Source organism: Manacus candei, unplaced genomic scaffold (assembly GCF_025592945.1).
Source record: "Manacus candei isolate 608988 ecotype Guabito, Panama unplaced genomic scaffold, ASM2559294v1 h1tg000022l, whole genome shotgun sequence".
Classification (NCBI taxonomy): Eukaryota; Metazoa; Chordata; class Aves; order Passeriformes; family Pipridae; genus Manacus; species Manacus candei.
The window spans coordinates 5,990,221-5,995,073 of record NW_026138070.1 but is presented as its reverse complement, the minus strand read 5'-3'; the positions used below and the strand labels follow the sequence as shown (position 1 = coordinate 5,995,073).

Below are 4,853 nucleotides of genomic sequence, written 5' to 3'. Positions count from 1 at the left end.
GTGAGCGGCCGCGCCGCCGGCGCATCGCGGAGCCCCCGCGGGAGCGCTCGGAGCATCCCCGGGGCACCTGCCGGGCTCGGCCCCGCTCGGCCCCGGCCCCGCTCGGCCCCGCTCGGCCCCGGGAGCCGCCGCCGCCGCCGCGAACATGGCGGGCGCGCCCGGCCGTGCCCGGAGCGGGGTCGGCGCTGCCGCCCAGCCCGGCTCGGGACCGCCCGGGGCACCCCCGCGGCACCCGCGACCCGCCGAGCCCCCCGAGCCCGCCCGGCGCTGCCCCCGGGCCGGGCAGGGGCGACCCGCGGCTGTCACCGCAACCGGGAGAGGCCGCGGAGTGCCCGGGCATCGGGGGCACGGCGGGGCCGCAGGGAAGGGGTGCCTGGGGCGGGTGGGGAGGTACCGGCGGGTCCCCGGGCTGTCACATCCTCGGGGGTCGGACGGGTGTCACATCCTCGGGGGTCGGACGGGTGTCACATCCTCGGGGGTCGGACGGGTGTCACATCGTGGAGGGTCAAACGGGTGTCACATCCTCGGGGGTCAGACGAGTGGTCAGTGGGTACGAAATGGTCAGTGGTCACACGGTTCTGGGGGCTGCACTCAGACAGCAGCAGCAAATCCTCGGGGGTCAAATGGGTGACAGATCCTCGGTGGTCAGACAAGTGGTCAGTGGGTATGAAATGGTCAGTGGTCAGTGGGTGCGAAATGGTCAGTGGCCAAATGTTTCCAGGGCCTGCGCTCAGACGGCAGCTAGAAATCCTTGGGGGTCAAAGGGGTGACAGGCAGTCCCTGATCAAACAGGTGACAAATGGCACCTGTGGTCAAACGGGTGTGAAATGGTCAGTGGTCACACAGTTCCAGGGGCTGCGCTCAGGCAGTGGCTGCAAATCTTTGGGGGTCAAATGGGTGACAGATCCTCGGTGGTCAAACAGGTGACAGATCCTTGAGTGTCAGGCGGGTGACAGGTTGGTCAAACGGGTATGAAATGGTCAGTGGCCAAGCAGGTGACAAGTGGTCAGTAGTCAGGTGTGAAAAGGGTTGCTTGGTGGTGACAAGAGGTCAGTGGTCGATCAGCTGTCAAGTCCTTGGGGGTCAAACGGGTGTCAAATGGTCCCTGGTTGAACAGGTATGAAATGGTCAGTGGTCAAATGGGGGTCAAGTGGTCTGTGGTCAAATGGGTGTGAAATGGTCAGTGGCCAAACTGGTATGAAGTGGTCAGTGGCCAAAGGGCTCCAGGGGCTGTGCTGTCAAAGCCTCGGTGGTCACACAGGTGTCACATCCTTGAGGGTCAAACAGGTATGAAATGCTCAGTGGCCAAACAGGTGACACAAGTGGCCAGTGGTCAGATGTCCACTTCCAAGGGCACATGCCCTGCTCACCACTGCCCACACATTCCTCGTGCTGGGAATGCTGGAGAAGAAGACAAGGGCCAGCCTTTCAAACGCCCTCTGTGGTGGTGCAGGCCAGGGCTGTGAGCAGAGCCAGGGGATATCTGCCATCGTTCTGCTCCCTGCACACCAACGTGGGTTGTGTGCCACCGGGCTTATCGACAGCCATAATAAAACAAACCAATAAAAGTCCCTTTGACAGGTTGCCAGACAGTAACTTTCAAAATGTATTAATCCTTTTGTAGCAAATCGCTTCTCTTTGTACTCACATCTGTCGCTGGCGAGGCAATTTTGCACAGTTAAATGCCTTGCCAGGAAAACAAAAAAAAAAAAAAATAAAGGGGAACAGGTTTGTGGGAAACTAATATGGACCTGACTCCAGAATAAGGCCGTGGTTGAGCTGCAGGTTTCATGTTTGGTGGGATAAATCATCCCAAGCATCCTTTTACATGTTGTGCAGCCTCTTTTCTCACCCGAGAGACCCGGAGCCTTTTCACGTTGATTGTGTTTTTATCCCCTGGTGGAATGTGGATATTGTTTGTTGACACGTATTCCTTATGTGGGGAGCTGTTGGTATTGGCCCGTTACCACAGGAGGTGGATTGACTTTTTTGTTTCTTCTGAGTCGTGAAAACATTTTTTTTTTTTCCCCGGGAAACAACAACAACGCGAAATGTTTGTTTCCAAAATAACGCCTTTGAAATTGTCGGCCCCGTAAATTTCCCTCCTTCAGCCCCCGAGTGACAGGGAGGCACAAACCCTGCAGCTGTCCTAGAAATTCGAGTTGTGTTCGTGGTGCAGCTTCACCCAAGGATGTTGGGTTCGTTGAGGCAGCATCTGCAGCGTTCCCTCTGCTGCAGAAATTTAGGATCAGTAAACATAAATTGTGCTGTGGCATTAACACGTCTGGGATGTTCTTGGGCTTGGACCGGGGAGCAGAGGAAACCCTGCAGGGGGTTCTCAAAATTGGGGTGAAAATGGTCTGTTATTCTTGTGTTGTCTTGGAGATGATGGAAGATGGAAGGGCTGCAAGTGGGTGATGATCTTGACCTGTAAATTCTGTCTCATTTAAATAATACTCTCCAATGCAGCTGCTGAAAGCATTTGGGTGACGATCCATTGCCTTGAGACAGCTCCAGGTGACTCTGTAGATGGGACTCTTGGAAGCTACTGAGCTGTCAGATAGACCTTTGCTTGCTTTTGGTTTGTGTGTCTTGTTCCTTGCGTGTTTGTTCCTCTCTGAATCCTAAACGCTTAGAAAAATAGGGAGTCAAAAGAAAAATGATAGGAAAACCTGGATGAATTTCAGTTGTCTTAGTAAATGTTGATAGCAAACATGGGGGTTTTTTTCATCATCTTGTCTGCAAGCTTTTTTTTTAGAATATCCTGAGCTGGGAGGGACCCATGAGGATCAGAGTCCAACCCCTGGCCCTGCACAGACTCCCCAGCAATCCCACCCTGTCCAAACCCTCCTGGAGCTCTGGCAGCCTTGGGGCCAGGACCAAACCCTGGGGAGCCTGTTCAGTGCCAACCACCCTCTGGGGGAAGAACCTTTCCCTGATACCCAACCTGAACCTCCCCTGGTACAGCTTTATACTTTTCATTGTTGCAAACAGACAATTCTAGATGTAGTTGCCCCTAACCAGAACAAAACTGTTGTCTGTAGTTTCTACCCAATGTGCCTGGAAATGCCCTCCAAAGCAACCTCTTTTCTGTGTGTTCTGTGAGTGGCCCTTAGGCCTGACCTGCAGGGACACTTTGGGGTTTCCCTGTGGTTGTTCTGCAGTCCTGGTGTTCTTTCTCTTCTTCCCACTGCTGCTCCAGGGCTGTGCAGAGCTGGGGTCTGGCTCCTTGTGTTAGGAGTGCAAATGTTTTCCCAGAGAATCGGAGCCTCCTGGAGAAGCCAGTGATCGGGAACTGACTTTGCAGTTCTGCACATGTTGTTGTAATTAAGGCACAGCCTTTTCCTGGATCCTGAAATAATGGAATAAATAATTGTGCTCAGAAGCAGTGGATGTGTTGAATGGTTTCCAGCCATGAAAGACAAGAGTTATTAAGGATTGGAACAGAGTTGGGCTGGGGATATGGAGCTGCATCATGGATATCTTATGGAATTGAGCAGTCCTGTGTTTTGTGTACCTGTGCTGAGTCCAGCTTTGCTCCTTGGAAGCTGCAGGAAAAGGTGCAGGAATGTTGTATTTCCTTCTGAACTTTGGTTACAGTTTTTAATTTACTGCTTCACCACTTTTCCCCGTGCCAGTTCATTCCCAAGGGTGTCTTCTTCCCCAACTTGTGATGGGATGGCCCTGCCTTTATTCTGCAAGCCAGGGCTTTCCTGCTGACTCCATCTGTAGACATGATGCTGTTTCTGTGATGCAGGATGTCCAACTGTGCCCTGACATTAAGACTCAACCCTTGGAAGTGCTTTGTAGCTTCTATTTTTATTCTGCTTGGTGGGAAATGAAGCAGGGACATTACAGGCTCAGGCTCGTTAATGTGACAGTATCTACCAGCAGTGGAATTTAGAAAAGGTGATGTTTGTGGTGTGGTTTCTGTGTCATCAGCTGATTTAGTTACTTACAGCCACTGATTCTTTCCTCAGGGGAAAGCTCAGAGGTCACTTCCCATCACTGAGGTTGTTGATTGTAAGGTTAGAGCCATAGAAGAACATATAATGCAATCCCATTAATTCTTTGATGGTTGAAAAATGACAACTAACGAATCCATCTAAAAATAAAGCTTTAGTTTGTGATGTCTGGGCTCTCATGACTGAAATTGTGACAGCTGTGTGGGATCCAAATGATTCATAATGAATCTGCGTGACAGATCCTACAAGAGGAATTCCTATCTGTCTGCTTTTAAATATTTGATATTTCCAGAGCTTTGCTTGTAAAACACTTATCACTAACTTCCAAAAATATGAATTATGATCCAGGCATTGCCATAAGTCACGTGTTTTAATTTTGCTGTATAATAACCTACTTTGAGACTTGGTTGCTGCTGGTTCAGTTCTGGTCCAGGGTAGGATGTGATGCTGTGACATGATGAGAGCAGGAGAGGTTCAGAGGAAGAGCTGAACCATCTGAAAGAGAGGGGCTTTCCAAAAACTGATAAATATTCCTTCTCTGCAGTGTTGTGGTTCCTTTGCTCTGTTCAGTCCCCGTGTCCTGGGCTGTGCAATCCCTGCCCATGGAATTCCAGAGTGTGTCTGTCCTGCCATCCTTCTGGGTGAGGTTCAACTCCTCATTCTTTCCATTGTGTGAACTAATACTCCTTTGATTATACTTCTTTAGGGAGTACTCTGAGGAGTGGCTTTTTTTGAACATTCCTTTGGTATCAGCAAAAGAACTTCCCTTTCAAACTGCACTTTTAGGTGCAGCTGTTTCTGCGCAGAAATTGGGTTTTCTTGGTACCTGGGGTGTTGAAAACGAGCAAGAAAATGTGATTTAAAGCACTAGGAATCCGGTTTGGGACT

General features: G+C 51.0%; 1 protein-coding gene across 2 annotated transcripts in view; it reads left to right on the top strand.

Moving 5' to 3' along the window:
• DVL1 (dishevelled segment polarity protein 1) overlaps positions 1-4,853 on the top strand; it is a 69,158-nt gene that overhangs the window by 280 nt on the left and 64,025 nt on the right. The gene's annotated exons all lie outside the window — the stretch shown is intronic.